The sequence below is a fragment of the Pelodiscus sinensis genome, chromosome 2 (assembly GCF_049634645.1).
Source record: "Pelodiscus sinensis isolate JC-2024 chromosome 2, ASM4963464v1, whole genome shotgun sequence".
NCBI classification, from domain to species: Eukaryota; Metazoa; Chordata; order Testudines; family Trionychidae; genus Pelodiscus; species Pelodiscus sinensis.
Window position 1 is genome coordinate 91,446,179 of NC_134712.1, and position 23,039 is coordinate 91,469,217.

The window sequence follows — 23,039 nt, forward strand, 5'->3', positions numbered from 1 at the left end:
CCATTGGGGTGTGACAAAAGGAGCAGTGTACATTGCTCCTTCTTGAGAAAAAGCCCCTTGCACAGAAATGGCAGCTCAGTAGGTATTCATCGCCATGCCTCATTTGCATATCTTCTTGTGCAAGAATGCGCAATATAGATATAGCCTTGGTTGAAGCATAGTGGGTAACTGTTGATTTAGGGTGGCCAATGAATTAAGCCACATGCTTATTAAACTCTCAGATCAAGAATACAAAAATATACCGTATGTTAGCCTTTCCTTTCTCCCCCCCGCAAGTTTACTAATGGCATTAGAAAACAAAACAAAAAAAAAGAAAAAAGAAGAACAAAAAATCACCCAACAAAACAAAGAATTTACCAGCAGTGAAGTAAACTGTGAAAACTGTTACTGTTGAAAAACAACAAAATAAGAAACTGAGAAGTCATTAACAAGCCATGAGGACTTTTTTAATTAAATATTTACCTCACACTACAAAGGAAAGAAAAAATTAAAATGGCATGGAAGGTATCTAACACTGTATTTTGACAGTGTCTCCCACCCTGTCTCCCACCTCAGAGTTACCAACAGCAACCACCAGAGTAATTATGCTATGTGAGTAATCATGCATAGCACCTAAAGGAATGTCTACACTACTAACTTATGTCAACAAAACTTACAATGAACTCAAAATCACCAGAGAACATTCACATTTGCTTCCTGTGTCAACAGGTCACGTCCACACAGGAGGTACTATCACTGACAGTCTGAGCAATGCATTGCAGATATGTATCCCATAGCACAGTGTTGTGGGAAGGCACAGATAATAGATGCATATCTTGGAATTCCCTCCAAGTTCTCCATAGTGTCCTCAGTTGCATCAAGAACAGCTCCGTGAGTGCTCTGTGCTTAGGAACGTCAAAGTAGAAAAATAGTCTGTCCCTGTCCCCTTCAGGTCTTTGCAGGCATTTGCCTGTGCTGTGTGTCTAATGCAGGGCAGAACAGAAGCATTCCAATGATTTGCTCTTTGTTTGTTCCCCCCCACAAGCAGTGCACACAGCTGTCAGATGCTTCCTGGAGCTTTTAAAGGGGAGGACACCTGTCTTCTGGGCAGCAGAGATCAAAGCTGAGCAAACCCACCAGGGCAGGCATTGTGGAGTATTGGTGGAAGCCTGTTCTGGCCATATAACAAACAGCAAAGTCTACACTGGCTCTTTCTCAACAACAGAGGGAGAGAAAAGAAAAGAAAAGTCTTTTTGTAGAAGTAGAAGTATTTGCCCAACAAAAGTCGCATTGCAGAGGGTATGAGTGAACCGCACTAGTTAAGTGTGTAGGTCACATACTTCCCCTAATTGAGGAAGCACATTCTGAGCTTCAAAGATCTAGTTGAGATCCTGGCCGAACCCCGACTTGTAACCACCACTAGGTAGATTTGGACTTGGGACATCTGAAGCTTAGAATAACAGCCTCTACCCTCTGAGCTAAAAGCTAGCTGGCTCCCAACCCATGCTGTAGAGGTCTCGATCTCAGCTGTTGCTGTGATCTAGGTGCCAACATATTGGTCAGTGAACCACGCTATCTAGGTGTGTAGGTTACATATGCTCTCGCTGTTTCATTGTCAAAAGGAAGTTTTTGGCCACAAAATCTTTTAGACAAAGCCTAAGTGTTATGAACAATAATGTTTTTAACACAATGAAAAGGTGAGGTGTCAAATCCTACCCAAAACAATGCAAGAAAAACAACACATACCAGACTTAACAGAGCTACATGCTGCCCCAAAATCAAATACATGTGACTAACAAAAATACTGATGAATGAAAACATTATGGGGTATCTGCAAAGTTTTCAGCACGGAGGCCTGGCCAAGGGCAGTAACCTTGAGGATCCAAACCACAGTAGTGTGCTTTCAGTTAGTAGTTAGTATCCTGACATGCTGTTTCAATGCTCTACCAACCTTTTGTAGTAATGCCATAGTGTCCTAAGTCTAGCAACCTCCTAAGGCATATTTCTACTCCGTTGTATTCCATGATGTAAGAGCACAGACCATCCTGAATTTCCCTAGACTACAGAAAAGAACAGCATTTTGTATGTGGTTCAAGTGAGTCTGTGTGGACAGTCTTTGGAAAGCATTTCCTCCTGTGGGCACTTCTTGTGGAAGTATTCCCCCTTGTATTCACAGGCATTGTGCAAACCACAGCATGCTTAACCACACTGGAAATTCCTCCAGAACCATCTGGAGATCAACAAGCTTTCAGATGCCTAAGTCATATTGCACCACTATCCTGCAGCCACTCAGTTTGCAGTTAATTTTTTCTCCTTAGGTAGTGATGTCAGGCTATAACCTCTTAGGCATGGCAAGAGCAGGTGTGTGACATCTCCCAAAATGAACCTGAGTACAGAAACACCATACATAATTGCAGTTTCTGGGGAATCAAGTCTCTTCTTGCTTCCCTGTGGTAATTATAGTGTCCTGAGGACAGGGACATGATGACCTTTCCCATATATTAAGCCTCTGGGTTCACTAAATCAATCTTTTCTGTAGCATAGACACGGTCATGGTGAGGAGATAACAGTCTTCTGTTTCCCTACATGCCTACCTGATATGTCAGAACTTTGATGAACTATTTTGGGCATAGCATAAAGATAAAGTATGACAGCTAGAAGTACTACTTTTTAGCTTCACATGTTTAGAATAGCGGCAAAAGTAATTATGTGCAAAATGGGTCATCTATGCATGTGCACATTTTTCAGGCCTAATTTAGGTGCTTATATTTGAAAATGTGGTTTAAAATTTCCATCTGGAATACAGCTTTGTTCATTAATGAAAATAGGTCTACAATCAACTATGAAAATTATGCTAATGTCAAATATTTTAAATGTATTAAAAATTAGTTTGTAAGCAATAACTACATTTATTCTACAAGCCCATTTATAACATTTTTACATTTTTTTTATCTATACAAAATCAGTGATGCGTGTCTGTAAAAAAATTGTGGATTTACCACCAAGAACCATTTTCCTGATAAAGAGTCTATAATATTTCTGAAGAATACTTAAGTAATATGTTTGCTCTAACTGCCATCGGGAAGCAGAAGTCTTTGAAAACAGCAAAAAGAGATCAAAAGAAAGAGACTAATTTAAAAAGATAAACCTTTTTGTAAGGAACAAAATAGTTATTTAAAATGGGCCAATATAATGTCAACTAAGGAGAGGATGTTACTTCTAGTATGTATTAGAAACCTAATTACAATTTTTGTAATATTTGTATGTTGCCCACTCCAAGTGTATCAACCTCTTAGAAGAAAAAATAGACCGAGTTTTTCAGAGATGAGTGCCTAAAGTTAAAGCATATAAGCACACAAGTAGCCTGATTGTCAAAGTCATTAGATGGTAATCTGTGCTCAGAACAATTTAAAGCAAAAAAAAAGTCAATCCACTTTTATTAAAGTGCATAAATCCAGGCATTGAAGTTTGAAAATAAGGAATCAAAGGAAAATTCGGAATTTATTATCTGGAAACATGTATTTGAAAACTTTGCTTAGAAACCTTAATGGAATGCCTTAAGACCTTACAGAAACTACACTCAAAGACCAACTGACCTGATTCAATATGTCAATTGCTATGCTCCTACTAAAGTGTTAAGTGCTTTAAGTTAAGTAATTTATCTGAATATTGTCTGCAGTGATGTAGAAATATTATAGTATCATTATATATTAGCTTTTATATACTCAATTCACCTAAATGCTATCAAATGTCCTAAATAATTATTACAGGCCATCAGATAACCAAGACTACCAGCTCATTTGGGTTATCCTTAATTCTACACCAAAATGACTGACTAGAGTTGGACCATGTTTCTTCCATTCCACATGGCACCACAGAAATTAGATGAAAAAAATGCAAGAACGTAATATAGAAACCATCCCCCTGCCTTATCAATAATACTTGTTTCATAAGGAGGCCTTTAATTAGTGGTATCAGTACAAAGGGTAGTCAATTGCACCTAAGTGTCTAGTTTGTTATATTTACCTGACTTTTGGGTAAAAGTCCTAAATAAAATGTGGTATCATAGCCATTATAATTGCTACAGACAAGATTCTCAAGATTATGTAGTGCTGAGAGCTATTTTTCTACTCTGTTTTAGTAGTATGAAATCATAGAAATGGAAGGGACCTTGATAGTCCTGTCCTCTTCACTGAAGCAGGACCATGTACCTCTAGATTTAGTATTACCTAGAAAATTATTTTGTATATGGAAAATATGGAGCTTTCATTCTACAGTGTATTTAATTTTGTCTCTCCCTCATTCTCATCACAACTTCTAAAGACAAAGATTTGCTACTTCACTCTCAACTTAGGGCAATGAAAATTAAATCATTTGCCAACCCTATAATGTGTGTGTGTACAGAGATGTATCCCAGTGTAAACCATCAGATTCTGGAGGTGTGAGCATTCCTTTTTATTTAACTCTCAGGATGCTTCACAGCCGTCTCCTGGACAACTCTGCGGCTTCATTTAATGGCTCCCCGCTCTGCCGATCAGCTGTTTGTTGGCAGATCGGGGCAGTCTGGACACTTCCCTGCCGACATGAAAGCCCTTTATCGACCTCCCTGGTAAACCTCATCCTACAAGGCATAACGGGGAGGTCGTTAAAAGGCTTTCAGGTCGGCGCGGGAGCGTCCAGACTAACGTGCTGAGCCGACAAACAGCTGATTAGCTGTTTGTTGGCTCAGCGCGGCAGCCATTTAAATTTAAATGAAGCCTCAATTATTTAAATCGTGGCTTCATTTCCCTTTGCCGATCAGCCTAATCTACATGGCTCCATCGATGGAGCCACGTAGTTTAGACACACCCTTAGAGACATCTGGAAGTACTTGGATAATAGGTATTTGCAAGACACTGGCTAATAGAAAATGGGGACTTCTGTATTAAAAAAAAAACAAACCCTTAGAGCATTAAACAAACAGCAAATGCATCTGTTGTGGCCACTCATAAATAAAGGGTAACAAATACTCAGGTGATTTCTCAAAACAGAAGCAAAAATTCAAAACAAGCAAATTTATAAAAATTAAAACCTGCCCAGAAAAAAAGTGTCAAACAGAACAAATAAGATATATCAAACTGTAATTATGCCGCTATGACTCAAATGCAGATCTTGCTAATTATTTTATATAGATCATAGAATCATAGAATATTAGGACTGGAAGGAACCTTGAGAGGTCATCGAGTCCAGTCCCCTGCCCTCATGCCAGGACCAAATACTGTCTAGAAAGACCATCCCTGATAGACATTTATCTAACCTACTCTTAAATATCTCCAGAGATGGAGATTCCACAACCTCCCTGGGCAATTTATTCCAGTGTTTGACTACCCTGACAGTTAGGAACTTTTTCCTAAACCTCCTCTGCTGCAGTTTAAGCCCAATGCTTCTTGTTCTATCCTCAGAGGCCAAGATGAACAAGTGTTCTCCCTCCTTCTTCTGACACCCTTTTAGATACCTAAAAACTGCTATCATGTCTCCCCTCAATCTTCTCTTTTCTAAACTAAACAAACCCAATTCTTTCAGCCTTCCTTCAAAGGTCATGTTCTCTAGACCTTTATTCATTCTTGTTGCTCTTCTCTGGACCCTCTCCAATTTCTCCACATCTTTCTTGAAATGCGGTGCCCAGAACTGGACACAATACTCCAACGGAGGCCTAACCAGTGCAGAGTAAAGCGGAAGAATGAATTCTCGTGTCTTGCTCACAACATACCTGTTAACGCATCCCAGAATCATGTTTGCTTTTTTTGCAACAGCATGACACTGCTGACTCATGTTCAGCTTGTGGTCCACTATAACCCCTAGATCCCTTTCTGCTGTACTCCTTCCCAGTCGCTTCCCATTCTGTATGCGTGAAACTGATTGTTCCTTCCTACGTGGAGCACTTTGCATTTGTCTTTATTAAACTCCATCCTATTTACCTCAGACCATTTCTCCAATTTGTCCAGATCATTTTGAATTATGGCCCTATCTTCCAGAGCAGTTGCAACCCTTCCCAGCTTAGTAGATGAGTCAGGACAGTTACATCAACCCAAATTTATTTCTTTCAGGTGTCAATTTTCCTTTTAGACTACTGCTATCTTTGGCACAGAACAGGAAAGTTGCTTTAGGAGACAAGGAATGACTCATATGCACTTCCCATCATTATATTATAAATTACACATATTTTGTTTGCTGTAAACGAAGAATAACACTTCCAGACAGCACCAGAGATTCAGAAGCACTACAAAGAAAGAAACAAAATGAATGCCTTATATGTATTCACCCACAAATTACAACTGTATTGAAAACGGCCTTACTAAAGTATTCCATCACAAGTGAAGTTCATAGTTACCAACTAGAGAGAATATTTACAATCAGTGGACTAGAAGATCTGCTTCTTGTCTAGAATAGCCAGTCCACCCAATTCTCAACAACTGAAAAAGAAACTAGTAAGCATCTAAAAAATTATGCTATCACCAGAATCTGGTGCTCAAGGACACAAGTGCCTGTATCAGCATTTAATGTATATGCTCATCTGTATATTCAGTTGGATAACTAGAAATTATTCATAATTTTGCCATTTGTTACTTTAGTATATGGTTACTGTATAGGACATATTAATAGGTATACCTTTCCCTTTTAATCTATTTGGTTTATTTTTTTATGATTTATTTATTTTATATAATGTATGCAAATTATATCCAAAGATCTTTGATAATAATTGTCCAATCACTAATAATTTCCAAAGTAAGTGATGTACAGAAAACAATAAGCATGGTATAAGGAAAAGTAGCCATTGCTAGATTTCAGTTAAGGTTTTAAAACTACCTCTCATTATTTTAAACTTCTTTCAAACAGGTCTGAGATGGGGAGTTGTGTTAGTCTGGAATTTTAAAAACAAGGAGCAGCCCTATTGCACCTTAGACACTAACACATTTATTAGGCGATGAGTTTTTGTCAGTTTTACCCACATTGTTCTTTCAAACAAGATGCTCAAAATTTAATTAATAGATCCCAAGATGAGAAAGTCCCACTGTGACTATCCAATATGACTCCCTTTATTACACAGGACATAGACCTTTCCCAAAATAATTTCAGGAACATCTCTTTTAGAAAAAAAATCTAAGCTTGATTTCAAAATGCTCAGTGATACAGAATCTACCACTGGCAATATTGTTCCAATGGCTCACCACACTCATGGTTAAAAGTTTACACCTTATTTCCAGTCTGAATTTGTCTAGCTTCAATTTCCAGCCATTTGATTGTGCCTTTTTTTGTTAAATGCTTTGAAACAGAGACCATTTAAAAAATATAAAATCTGTATAGCAAGAGTGGGAATCCTCCTGTTTAATTTCATTTGTTCACAGCAAATCTGTGAGCTGTGGACCAGAAGTCCTGCTATTCAACAAGGCATAGGGGAAATCAAGCAAGCTCGCATGCTTTCCCATTGCCAGTGCTGGCTACCACTGGCTGTGAACAGTGACCAATTCACTGACTGTCTGTGACAGAAACCCTCTACTCAGGAACTTCTAAATGCCTCAGACTAATTCTACCCTTGGAGCCACGAGTGCACTTCATAGCTTGCACAGCCAACCCTATGCTAACTTTTATCTGAGTTTACAGTAAAAAATAGCATAGCTACAGTAGCACAGGTGAGTATGAGTAGCACAGACTAGCTGAACCAAATACATCTGAAGGGCACCCGGGCAAGAGTGTATTTGGGGTTGCTTCTAGTCCATGCCTGCCCCTTTGCCCATGATACATTCTGCAGCTACACAACTGTTCCTAGGTTATGTCTGCACAGCAGTGTTATTTTGGAATAACTGATGTTATTTTACATCTACACACAAGCAGTTATTTTGACAATGTCGAAAAAATGTCAAGCTGGAGGACTGTTTACTCTGACTCCTGTAATCATCATTGTATGAGGAGTAAAAAGTGGGGGAAAAGAGTGCTTGCTCTTGAAATAGCTTATTTTGACTTTTGGCACTGTCTACACAAGTAATTTCAACTTAAGCTACACAATTAGCATAGCTCAAGTTGCGTCGTTTATTTCAAGTTTAGCTCTACTGTGTAGATGTGACCTTAGGGAGCTAGTGTGAGTAAGTCTGTACAATCTGGGAATAGCACACCTAGCTCCAAATGTAGGGGTAGCCACAGATACTTAAATCCTCAACAAAAGAAACTGGTTGGCTATTAATCAGCATCATTTCCCCTGAGCTACATTTTTTTCCTGGCTACGTCTAGACTGCAAGCCTCTTTTGAAAGAGTCTTTTTCAAAAGATACTTTCAAAAAAGCCTCTTTTGAAAAACAGCGTCTAGACTGCAACCAGTACTTTCGAAAAAGCAAGCCGCTTTTTCAAAAGAGAGCACCCAGGCAGTCTGGATGCTCTCTTTCAAAAAAGCACAGTTTGCATTACATAGCGCCTTTTTTCGAAAGAGCTCTTTTGAAAGAAGGCATTATTCCTCGTGAAATGAGGGGTACTACCGTCGAAAGAAAAGCCGCGTTCTTTCGATTTAATTTCGAAAGAATGTGGCTGTAGTCTAGATGCTGGTGAAGTTTTTTCGAAAAAAGGCTACTTTTTGGGGGAAAAACCCTGCAGTCTAGACACAGCCCTGGAGTACAATGCTCTTTTCAGCTCTTTCCATAGTGCTGTTCTAATGTGGAACTTTGCCAGACTGAAGAGCTCATCAGTGAATAACATCCCACACAGGCATTTGTAATGACATCTCTGCTTGCCTTTCCTTTGTTTGGCTAAATAGATTTGGCTTCTTGAGTCAGAACTGGGCACAGTATTCCAGCACACAGTCACAGCAGTGCCAAATACAAAGGCAGTATAGCCTCTCTCCTCCTAACTCAAGATTCCCATTTATGTATCCTCAGATCGCAGTTGCTTTTTTTGGACACAGCATCACACTGGGAATTCATGTGACACTGTGACATCCAAATCTTTTTCAATCAATGCTCAGGACAGATTCACCCATCCTCTATGTAAGGCCAACATAGCTACTAGTTGTATACATTTAGCCACGTTCCACCCCCGCCTCCTTTGTGTCAGTTTACCAAGAATTTCAGATCACTGAATAAGTGACCTATGCTCTTTGTTATCTGCCACTTCAATTTTGTGGTGATCTGTTTCAGAATTGCCTTTTCACATGTAGTGTTCTGAATATGACATCTGGAATAGATACTGTCCATATTATTTCTAAACCGTGTTTTAAAATTATTTCAGCTAATTATTAGCAAGGGAGTTAGAATTGTTTTTACTATGTACTCGCACCTTGTGAATACTAAGATTCCACTTCTGCCTCTTTTAGGCTCTTTTCAGATGGGTTTATTTCTGTTCCGTCCTCTTCTTACAGTCTGGATTGCAGCCATATCGCTGCACATGACCTCAATTGGTTAGCAAGTGAGTAAATTGGTGGTATCCTATTTAGAAGCAAACCCAATAATTCTGGAACCTAGCCTGAAAACTGGGATCACACTCAAACTGGAAAGACAACAAGAAGTCCTGTGGTACTTTAAAGATTAACAGATTTATTTGAGCATAAGCTTTCATGGGAACTGGATTATCCTTTCATTGTATATATAAAGGAAACAAGCAAGGATCACTGTCAAGTCTGACTTAATTTTGTCACTCTGTTCATTCATATTAACATGTATTGCTGGACTTCACAAAAATATTCTCATATGTACACTGTCACCTTTAATATGGTGACAAAAGGTGAAGGACTGTAAGCCTGTGTCCTGTTGCTAATTTTACTGAGCAAGTAATACATTTTACAATGAGTTTTAAGATTTCTTCACATCCTTGAAATCAAATATTTCTAGCTAGAGACATTGTGGCTTGATGGTATCACTTTCATAAAAAGACAAAATTGCTTGCATCATTTCACTGATGATATTAAATCTGATTTGTTTGTCCAATACACAAAAGACCTTCCACATTTGGCAGCTAATAGTAAGGATTATCATTCTAGAATGGCTGAGGAAACAAAAAAATTCTAGTAATTAGACATCCAAATGAAAATGCTTACTTGGCAGAAATCCATTGTCCATATATTAATGTAAATAGCCATTACAGCAACTTTTTATATTGCTATTCTCGTGAGAGCCAGCAATACAAACAACAACAATACACCAACTGTTCTCATCTGGCCAGAATTTATTACAGCCAGAAAAATAATTCATGAAACGCCATTATTCCAGCATGAATTCTAATATTTAAAACAAACCCTAAACTTTTTTGATTTCACTATTATTTTTCAGATTATAACTGGCAATCTACTCTCCTTTTCAGTGATGTATCCCAAGAAGCATTACAGAAGCAGAACCACATGACACAGGAAAGCCAAAAGTAGAATTGGGTAAAAAAAAAAAAATTATGTATGTTCATGAAGGACAAGTCCATCAATGGCTATTAGGCAAAACAGTCAGGTACTGAAGTCCTATTCAGCAGTTCCCAATCTTTTCCAGATGGGGACCCATTTTGACAATTCAGGAACACTTGATGACCCAAGGCAATTAAAATACAGGAGGAGGAGGGAGAGCAAAACCACCTGGGAGACATGTGGTGACCTTTTTGAAATGTAATGACGACCCATATTTGGGTCCCGACCCATAGGTTGGGAAATCCTGTCCTTTGTGTTCTTAAGCCTCTGACTACCACAAACTAAGACATGACCACAGGGATGGATTACTTAGTAATTGCCCTGTTGTATTCATTCCCTCTGAAGCATTTGGCACTGATTACCATAGTAAGACAGGATAGTGATCTAGATAGACCATTGGTCTACCCCTATATACCCATTCTTGACGTATTCTTAGAAAACAGGTTAAGATCACTACAGAGAAATACATTAATGATATTTAGTTTTCTATTCTGGAAACATCCCAAACTCATCTATTACAGTTTACAGTGAAAGTCAACACATGACTCACAAATTACATCACACACACATAGTGCTATATTCGGAAAGGGCTACACATTCCCTATCAGCTTGAAAAAGTATCCAAAAGCGCCTCGTAGACTCTTCCATCCTGGAGCAGCTGACCCAATTTAGACATGATACTACTGAATCATGCTCTTCCCAAGAAAACTTATGGCATGATATTTCTCACTCTCTACTCAACTTGCTGCATGGAGAGCAAGGGTGGTGGTGGTGGTGGCGGCACAATTCAAGGAAAAAATAGTGAAAAAGTTAAGTCAGCATCAGTAAGGGAATCCCACCATATCAAATCAACCAAAAGAGACAGGAGTTGTAGAATGGAGATCAGAGACAGACCAACATGAATCTGAGGAAAGATGTGCTCAGTGCTGACTCTGGAGCTGGGGCTGTGCACCCTCACTGTGCCAGCCCCAACGAAGGCTGTGTTTCCCACACCACCCATCCTGACAGAGGCTGTGTTTCACACCTCACTAGCCTCAGCAGGACTGCACTCCTGGCTGCTGGTCCTGCTGCCTCAGACCCCATGTGGGGTTGCACTCCTTGCCGCCAGCCCAGCTCAGATTGCACTTCTGAAACTGGGCAACTGGGGCTCTCTGGTCCAGAAATATCTGTGGTCCTGAAAATTTAGTTCTCAAAATTTCAGTTTTGTTGATGTACCACCAGGCTTCTCTTCGGTGCCCCCAAGGGTTGAGGAGCACTGTCCTAGGCCACTCCAGGGTCTATCCCCCCTGTCTTCAACTAGACCCTTATTCTAGCTTCCTAATGCAGGAGCCTGGTCCATCCCTGGGGCGGCCTGTGTTGGCTGTCCAGCTGCTTCCAGGACTTGAACCTACACCACCCTGTGCTCTCCAGGTGAATGTGCTACACCCTGGGCTGGTCCACTGGTGATCCCACCTCCCCTACCTTTGGTGGGTGCTGTGTTGGCTGTCTATGTTGCTGGACCAGAGATTGCCGGATTGTAGAGGTTCAACCTGTATTAAATTTGGTAGGATGATTTTGTTCAGACAAGATTTGTATTTCAGAAGGTTTCTCTTTGCAAATGTATTTATTCTATAAATATTTTACTGTATACTTATATCAATTCTCCTACAAAGTATTTTTAAAATAAGCTCAGTGCACAATCCAGGATAGAAAACTAGAGCGCTCATAAATTAGAATCTCAGATGGGGTGTTGTTTCCCAAGCACAGCAAAGAGAGATGGGGAGCAAAGCTTTGAAATAAAAAAAACAACTAAATATTTTAGAATCTTCTGATAGTCCTACTCTAATGGCAGCACAGATATTTAGAAATCATAAACCTAGTAATATGGTCCTATGCACCAGACTTTCAAATTCATTGCCCATTCTCATGTTAGGTAATAAATGTAACTGAAGTCTTAATGCCACTGGGGAAGGAGACCTGGAGGAAAAAAAATGGAGAACAGCACCATGCAAGTAGGACTTTCCTTCTTTTGCTGATCCACAAGAGCCAGAAGTTTGAAGATCACATCTTCTGCCTCCCTAGAGATCTCAAGCATCATACCCTAGATATTCACCTAAGTTTCCTGAGTTTTGTAATTCTATACCTTGGGAATACATTATATAACCCTTGAAGGCAGAGGAGTCTAGTGGAGATAAAAAGGCACCTTCAATAAAAAAAAGAGTCTGTTTTAAATTATTGTTAGAGTAAGTCAGATAAAGGGAGTCATTACAGCACAGAACATCTGGTGAGCATGGAGGGGCAGGTGGCATTAAGATCATTAATAGATTTCTTGATTTTTTTAAAAATTTGTATGTATTCATTTTGAATACTGTGGACAGGCACTGGGTAGAAATGAGCAGCTGTGAAGAGACAGATGAGGCATCAGAGAAGTTAAAGTTGGCAAAAATTCAGAAAGCAATAAAAGTAAGTATTTTATAGAGGTGGCTAGAAATAAAGATCCTAGACAGAACTGAAAAACAAAGGTAAAAATAGATTGAAGGTGGGTTCAAATATATGCAGCAGAAACAAGATGGCTTTAGGTTTTGTACTGTGAGAACATAAAGTATGTTTTGGTGGCATAGAGAATACCAAGGTACAAAGGGATTAACACTCTTTATTTGTTTTTTATTCTAAAACATTAGCTATTTCTTTAATTTGGATTTCACCTGTGTATTGGCCTTGCAATGCATTCTTTGATTGGTAGTTCTTAATAATGCTTTTACCATAGCCTTTAAGTAAGGGAACTGAAGCCAATCAATCAACAGAGCTGGCTGGGGATGAGTGAGGCAGGGTAAGTATTCCTGCAACAGAGGAAATCCTGTCATCTCTTTCTACCCTCAGAGAAGACAACAGAGCAAATCTCACATGAAAGAACTTACAGAGCCCTTCTTTTGTAGGTGCAAATCCATCCCAGGAGCCAGAGGCTGAAGATGGATCTAAAGCTGAACCAGGAGGTCCAATCAGCATTGTGTTTTAAGCAAAGGCACATGTACACACACACACTAATGTTCCCAATGCTGTCATCTCTACAGGAGCTAAACTGGTGTTAGAGCAGTCATGCCTCTTTAGTAGAAATCCTACACACAGAGTTTTATCCCAAGCATCATATCTGGTTTAGGTCTCTATAGATAAAAATGTTGGGGGCGAGAGAAATTGGATTTATCACCCACAACTAAGAACATGTATAGTGGGTCCACTTGATTGTATATTACATTTGACCCATAACATACACTGGAGAAGAGTAACAGAATATACCTGCTGCTACTCCAGCAACAGATATCAAGGAGAAAGTGATATGAAGTACAGAGCTTTCAGTACAAGTTTGGAGAAACAATTGTTTCCTTAAAGTACATTCCTCTGACGATTCAGCGTAAAACAGATAGGCTATGTCTATATTGGCAAGATTTTGTGCAAAAGCGGCTGCATTTGTGTAAAATCTTGCCACCTGTCTACACTGGCTGCGAGTACTTGCGCAAGAACACTGACGTTCTACTGTATAAAATCAGTGCTTCTTGCACAAATACTCTGACGCTCCCACTCAGGGATAAGCCCTCTTGCACAACTGTTCTTGCGCAAGAGACCAGTGTAGACAGGCAACATCCATTTCTTGCATAAGAAAGCCCAATGTTTAAAATGGCCATTGGAGCTTTCTTGTGCAAGAGAGCTTATCCCTGAGTGGGATGCTTTTGCGCAAAAGCACATCTCTTGCGCGCAAAAGCACATGCCAGTGTAGATGCTCTCTTGCGCAAATACTTTTAACGCAAAAACTCTTGCGTTAAAAGTATTTGCACAAAATCTTGCCAACGTAGACATAGCCCACATTGTTTTCCTTAGCCCACAATGCAGTCTGGTGTCAAGGAACATTTTAATGGATTAAAATATTGTAATTTATGACATTCTAGGATATTAATGTGTCATGTAACATCATCCTGCCAGACTTCATGCCACTACTTTTGAACATTACTCAGTTAATCTTATCCATCCATGTTGGCAAGATACTGCAAAGGTTCTATGTGAAAGTCTGTAGATGGATAACCAACCTCACTGAAATGCAGATTGCTGAGGTATGTCAACTTAAAAATATGCATAGATACTAGACACATGTTTTAAAGCCCACCTCTAGTAAGCTATGATATTGCAGTGTTTGTGATTAGTAAGCCCACAAATGAAAGCTATACTTTAAAAGGGTAATAACTTAACTCAGGTTCAAACTTTTGTCCATGTTTGAAATCCTACAAGAATTATAACATGAAAGAACAGACATCCAGAGTATAATATTCACGGCTATAACCTGTATTGTCAACAAACCAGAAAATAACCCTTAAAACTCTAGAAAATGCAATGACAATAGAACAAAGCTTTCTGAAAATACTGAAAACAGTATCAGATTTTCCAAACTCAAAATGTAGAGTGGTAAATCAAAATATTTTCAGCTCTGTAGAAATGTGTTTAGTCATCAGCAGTATTAGTGATTGTTTATTTACTCTGTTTAAAAAGTGTTTGTTCACTGTTAGATATGTGACTTAAGCAGAATATATTTGAAAACATGTTATGCATAAGGTGAAAATGTATCTCAGAGTTCAGTGAAGAGAGTTATGATGATGTCCAATTTCCAAAATGTTGCAGGGCATATGGGGCCTGTGCCTTAGAGACTGCCTTGAGTTGGCGGCTACATTCAAGACAGACTCAAAGGATAGGTTACAAAGGAGAAAATGAGATAAATTCACTATCATTTCATCTGTACAACCAGATTGTCTACCTATACCTTGTCAGAGGTCAATGGTATACATTATAATTGGGGACATTAACCATGAGCACATCAGATTTACAAGAGTTCTAATAATGTATTGTAAATGCTAATATGTAAGGTATATTTTCCTCACAGAAACAATTTAAAAATTCATAACAGTCCTGATCCAGGATTTACAGTATCCTTGACCTGAAATCTAAATGAGTAAAATAGGAGTAATCTTTTCAGGATTAGCTCTGGAGGATAGACAGAAACATATTTACTATTTGTATATGTTATGAGGGAAAATAATCATTTTAATTATATTCTAAAAAAAGTTTTTTAATGTATTACTTTTAAAAGATGTATAGAGGCGAAAAGCACTATTTCTTCTTTGAGCTGATGCTGCACTTTCCTTTCTTATATTTCTGTTTAACAACCTAGGAAGTCTGTCCAGGACTAAGTACATGATTGTACAAACTATACCGAATAAATATTTTTCTTCATAAAAATGAATGTTTTCTACTGTTTTGTCACATCAAAATGATTTATTTTATTTTCAAAATAGGAATTTCCAGTGTTTGTACTTAAGTTTTTTCATAGATTTGAGAGTAATTTAAATACACACAAATATAAACCAGTCCAAAGATGTAAACCATTAAAACCAGCAGATTCCTAAAGGGAATCTATTGTACTAATAATTTTATAAAGGGATTTTCTAACAACTTCCCCTTCCCATGTTCCTACATCATTAAATACCATCTCTGGTGATGGTATATACAAGTTTCCCAGCAATCTTTATTTTTAAAATAAGATTATTCATTCTCACATATCAATAGTTGAACAGGCATCTGAACAAGCCATGATTGCTTATTTCTGAGTTATGAAATTCAGACTGTTTGCTCATAAAAAAAGGGGGGGGTGATTAAACCTCTCTCTCTCTATTCTATTACTATAATTTCTATTTTCCTTATTTTGGAAGAATTTATCTCTTCCTGGAATAAAGCACACCCTCTACAATTGTCTTGCCGATTTACACACCAGCTCCAGAAAGCCTTGAACAGAGAAAACATATTGGGTACGTCTACACTGCAACATTATTTCAGAATAACTAGTGTTATTTCAAAATAACAGTCCACGTCTACACAGCAGGCAGTTATTTCAACATAATGTTGAAATACTGTCAAGCTGGGGGATGTCTTACTCAGACTACTATAATCCTCATTATACAAGGTGTAAGGGAAGTCAGAAGAAGAGTGCTCTATTTTGAAATAGACACTCCCTATTTTGAAATAAGCTATTTTAGAATAAGCTATGCAATTGATGTAGCTCAATTTGCGCTCCTTATTTTGAGTTAAGCCCTGCTGTGTAGACACGCCCATTGATAAGGATACCTGTCAATCTAAAGAATACGTTTTTTAATCTTTTTTTTTTTTTGTCACAACCTATTTTTGAACAATCTGACCATTGGTGAAAGAAAACATCCCATTGGATCACGTGTTGCCAATGGTTGTGAGAGTACAGGTAGTCCCCGGGTTACATGGATCCGACTTACATCCCAGCAGACCAGGGAGATGCGAAGCTAGCGCCACCCCCCCCAGCAGGCCAGGGAGACGTGGAGCGGCTTTTCTCAGCAGACACCTCAGCTTGAGAATAAAGGACTGAGGGAAGTGAGGTGTGGGAGAATAAAACTGAGCTCTGGAGAAATGTTTGGCTAGAGTTTCCCCTACAATATGTACCAGTTCCGACTTACATACAAATTCAACTTAAGAACAAACCTACAGTCCCTATCTTGTACGTAACCCGGGGATTGCCTGTATTCAAACCGTTTTGCCCAGTGGCGTTAGGGATCATTCCTAGATAATATTTTGAGTTTCTCACCAGCAGAAGGACTATGTACCCAAATCTACTTTTGAGGGCTACAGTGAACTATAACCCTTGTGCTACCCCTCTGCACAGCAGTTAAGTGGAGGTGAAGCAGCTATACATACAGTCTCTCTCTTAAAGCTCATTTTACCAATGTCACCTTCCACCAGATATACGGACCTCTTTCTGAGGCTTCAGTTTCCCTAATGATTTACACAGTGCCCCCCCCCCCCCCAGTGGGCTCCATATACCATACAGGAGCTAATGGAAGACTTATCACTAGAGAACTGTATATTTTGCACCCCCCAGAAAACAGTATTAAGTTACAGGTGCAAGGATGGATTAAAAAAAATAGCCGAGGCTTTCCCTATTGCTAAGAACAGCTTGTTTACATAGCTGACATTTAAGAGGTTTGGTTATGGATGAGTCACAGGCCCTACTACTTTATGGGGGAGATAGGCTGGGGAGTCCAGCCTCTTGAAGAGAATGGGAACAAGGAAGCCAAACTACAAATCACATGATCACACTTGGGTCTGGCCTCATGGGCTATATAGTTTCACCAGCCAAGCTTTCCTTTAAGGAAAGCGGAAGCATGAAGCACTTACATTGTGACTCCCACGTGGCACCACAACATTTTTCTAAATCAGCAGTTTTTTTATCAAAATATTTCATTTTTCCTCCAATAGTGACATTTTTTGTGGAGAGTGGGAGAGAAGAGGGTTTCTGACCAACTGTACCATTCACTACATTCTCTAAAATTTATACCCTTTCAAAAAGTAAAGGCAAAGAGAAAGTGTCAATATAAATTAGTGCAATACACCATGACAAAATATTACATTGTGCTTTTTATGGCAGGAAATGGTTACATGAAAAGCTGCAACTGTGATTTATTTCTCAAATTCATGGGGGGGTTATATAGAAAGCAAGGTCTTAAAAGCTGAAAACTGAGCTGTCATAAATAACTTGTGTAATCTATTTAATAAATGATAAAGCAAACCACTGGGAAAAAAGCATAGAAGCAAGAAAATTATATTCACTGGTTAGTAAGGAACCATAATTTAGAACCAGGGAACAAATAGCATGGGGAGATTGGGGGGGGGGGGGGATTTCCCTGTCCATAAAAATAAAATCATTGTCTCAAAGGAAAATCAGCCCCACACATCTCTGAGGATTATCCCAAATCCCCTCTGCCATACAAATGTGGTAGTGAAAGTGTCTGTTAGCTGGCAAAGCCTGAAGCCCCCAAATATTTGATGCTATTTAGTTTTTCCTCAGAATAAATCTTTATGAAATAAAAGTTGTTGAGAAGTAAAAACTTGTACTCTGGCCAATTACTTTTCCCAATTAGAAAGCTAACTCCTTTCAATTAGTGAAAGGAGATGAGGGACTCATGTTTGTGGTTCAGCCAACTAAAGAAAGGTTGTTAGCATGCAATTATAAACTTAGATTGTGGAATAATGTTGCTATCATGGGACTTCAAGCAAACAGCAGGGGCCTAGAGCTGTACAGAAGGGAAAGATAGAAGGCATTCCTGAACTGTGGCAATGAGGGTGCTATTGAGCCATTTGCAGGCATTCTGGCTAGGGTGTGAGGTATGATTAAAGACATAGATTACCCCTGAGTTGCTTTTCACACTGCATATTTAGCAGGACTATACATTTAAGCCCTACATGTACATCTGACTGATATCTGTGGAATTTAGGATTGATTAGCAAAGCAGCTAAGTTTTAAAAGAGCTTAAATAAAATGAATCCTGTGCTGTTTAAGAAAACCCCCCAGAAGCATGCTTTGTTTCACCACAATTATTTGGACAGGAGTGGAGGCATGACGGCCTGGTAAACTGGCAATAGGATTTAATAAGAAGATGAGAGATCCCTAGGGATTTCTTTTCTCCCTGGTACATCTCTTGATGTGAAGAGTCATTATATATATATATATATATATATTTTTTTTTGCAGGATTTATTCCTCTGGAGTAGGGGATCAGAGGAGGGGAGAGATATCTTCTTCATTCAGTACAGATAAAAATACTGAATATAATTGACACTGGCTAGCAGACAGTGACATTCGAACAAGAGACACTCTGAGTAGTGCCTCGCTCTTTGCCTTTATCCCAGGGACTTTCTAATTGTCCAGAAATGCTTTTCTCATTGTGCCTTTCTGCTTGTTTTGAGGTGTACCATAGCTGCTCTTGAAATCACAGATTTATTTTTTAAAATTTGTTCAATCTCTTTTTGTGAGATTCTTGGAAGCAGAACCTTAATTGTATTCGGGATATAAGAGTGCCCTCAGTTGCTGGCCATGTGTGTGTTCTCTCCATGCACTGCACAGCCAGATCTCCTGTACAGCCATCTTTGATAGACCCAGTAATCACAGACCTGTGAATAGTGAAAGGACTTGGGTCAGGTTGACAAAGCATGTGCCTTATACTTGCTACAAGTACACTTGATACATGTATACCCTTGAAAACAGATGCAGCTCAGTGAATGGCAGGACATTCCATTCCGAGGTTAGACAAAGACACTCCCACTTAGAGTCCATTTTATTTTCCGGTATAGAAAAGTTACATATTCCCCTTCGATATGGTTAGTTACATTCTGATGAAGTTTGATCAAAACATCTTTATTTAAAACACTATTATCCTGGCCTTATTTTTAAGAGAGGTCAGCATGTTGTCATCTTTGGGGAATGTGTTAGTGCCAACTTGATGTCAGGTTGCTCTGGTAACATCTTTCTGCAAGATGTTTATGTGAGTGTCCTATGCTTAGCCCTTCTCATGAACGTTGCGATATTGCAATACTAGCCCTAATCTTGCTTGATTCTGTGAGCTTGTTCACACCCTATTTCTTGCAAATTTTCCTTTATATTGCAAGACTTGACCCCTAATTTAGTTCAGGACTCACAACAGACTGCTGTGAGGCTTTCTGTCTACTAGAAAAAATATAAAAGACATAGAACTGAAAGAGTTCATGCAAAGGACTAGGGGCAACAGGCTAATTTTAGACCTTAAAGACTAAATCCTAAAGCACTGGTACTTTACTCCACATTTAAATTGACTGAGTGGTTATGGACTGGAACTGTCGGAGACTAAAATGTCACTGCACCACATATAGCCCTCTGAAATGGTACTTTGAAATAGGTCAACTCTTTCATCTGTTAAGCATAAACACCACCACCACCACAACCATCACCGTGCTGGATTTTGGCTAGAACAATTGCACATTGATCCATAAAGATTAAAATAAAAATAATAAACCCAAGTACACTTTCTTCCTTCTATTGAACAGCATAATTTAATTGTTTTGCTATTTTCCTTCCACAAAGACAAAACACATTTTGTTTATTGACCACATAATGGTTGCTGCTGAGAAGTTAGCACATACTTACAGAAGCAGCTGAGTCACAGTTTACATATGTTAATCAAAACCAGGAAGTAACTAATGTATAGGATACTACTATGTGTTATGCACTGAGAATGCTGACTTTCTGAATGGCAGCGAATGCATATAGAAGGCTGGACTGAGTTAATGGCCTCAGTTCAAGTTTAAGAAAGTAAATAATGCATTTGCTTCCCTTTCACCCCTTCAAAAAACCCAATCCCATAGGAACAAGATTTGACCTAAGCTGTTCAAGTGAATGATGTGTCCCATCCATATACAATATGAAAAGAATGAAATTTACATGAAGTTTTTACAACACTAAACCCAATCACATTGGGTAAGTTAATTCTAGTAATTTCGAAATGCATGGAAATCAGCTGTTTGCAAATAAGATATTTTAAAAATAAAACAAAAATATTTGGACTTTCCTTTTTCTAAGAACAGTACAAGGACAGAGTACTTATGCATATTTCATTAGTAACCAAACAAACTTCCTGCCTTAAATCACTACTTCTCTCACCCAGCCAAGTTTATGCTAGCAACAATAAAGACTTTCTCCAGACTAATCCACCAAACAAAATTATGACTTACTATGCTCTTTGATCATGAGAGTTCTAGACAAATAAAATATTCCAGTTTTCCAGGACTCCAGGAAGAAGGGGACCAAGTGTCTGAGAATAAATCCTCCCCCCCCCCCCCCACAATTTTGGCAAATTGTACGGGGAGATTTTGGCTGGAAGGTCAGAGCAAAAATTTGCTTCTTCTTTTAGGGGCTGTCACCAATTTACTGACACCACCTTGCAGAGAGTAAAAGTTACAGAGAGGTTTGGGTTGAAAGAACCTCGGTTAAGAGAGTCTGGAATTAAGGGGGAAGAAATACATTAATACCTGCACAATGTTCGAGGTCAGTCACAAAGATTGGATCGAGGAGGGATCACATGAGGATTACCTGTTGTGTTCCCTTCCTCTGGGGCATCTAGTATTGGCCACTGTTGGCAGACAGAATACTGGGCTAGTTGTATCGTTGGTCTGACCCAGTACGGCCATTCTTATGTTCTTACATTTTCTCAGCTCTCGATCCCTAGAATCCTTACTCTACTTATGCTACATTGACGACATCTTCATCATGTAGATCCACAGAAAGGAGACCCTTGAAGAATTCCACAGAGTTTCAACAACTTCCACCCCTCAACCTTAGCTTGGACCAGTCCACACGAGAGATCCTTAACGCTACAGTAAAATTAAATAATGGCCACATTCCTACTACCTTACACCGGAAACTTACCAACTATTATACTTACCTACATGCCACTAGCTTTCATCCAGGACACATTATCTAATTGATTGTTTACAGCTAGGCTCTAAAATACAACCAGATTTGCTCCAATCTCACAGAGACAAGACACCTATGGGATCTCTATCAGGCATTCTTAAAACTTAAATACTGATCCGGGGAAGTGAAAAAACACATTGACAGACTGATGGAGCCAGGCATCAGCTTCTTCAAGACAGGCCCAACGAACAAGATAACAGAACACCACTAGTTATCACTTATAGCCACCAATTAAACCCCTCCAGTGCATCATTAACATTAACAATCTATAATGTATCCTTGAAATGATCCCTCACTTTTACAGGCCTTGGAGGACAGGCCAATCTTCGCCCACAGATAACCCTCTCATCGGAAACAAATTCCATCCTGCAACTGTGCATCACACCTGAAACGTACTCACTGTGGAATCCTCCTCTGCAATAAAGACTGGTGCCAACTCTGTCCACACATCTACGCAGCGACATCACAGGACCTAACCACATATGCCACCATATCAAAGGCTCATACAACTGCACATCCACTTATGTGATCTATGCCATCAAGAACCAGCAATGCCCTTCTACCATGTATATTGGTTAAACTGGACAATCTCTATGACAAAGGATTAGCGGACACAAATCAGATATTCAAAATGGCAACATACAGAAACCTATTGGGGGAACATTTTAACTGCTCCAGGCACTTATTAATCATTTTAAAGGTGGTGTTTCTTATAAAATAATTTCAGGAATCATTTAGAAGGATAGTCTGTGGAACTGACATTCATATGCATATCTGACACACACTCTCATGGCTTGAACAAAGACATGAACTGGATGGACCATTATATTCAACACCTAAATGACATCAAAAGCTAAGAATCAGGCACTTAGGGCCCACTTTATTAGCCTCATTTATCACAGACACTTTAATTGAAAAAGGTTTTTTTATCCCCTCTCCTCTCTTTTTCTGCTTTATAATTGAACCTCTGTGCCTCTTGCTCCATATTTGTCATTTGAAGAAGTGGATTGTGCCCACGAAAGCTCATGATACTATTTATAAATTTTTGGTTAATTTCAAAGATGGTACAGGACCATTGCTGTTTGAGTTTTTTTAATCTATACATTGATTTACTAAGTAACTCAGATAGCATTGCAGGGTTCTGTTCATTGCTTACAAGAAATATTTCCTCATTGCTTGGGAAATATGTTTTCTTTCTTTTGATATGCAGTGAACATTTATGGCAACATCCAACAGTGTTGTAACATTGACCAGCAGAGAAGTATATTTTCCACTGAGCACCAGCTGTTGAGCAGCTCCTCTGCTCTGAGGTGGCTCTTCTGTAG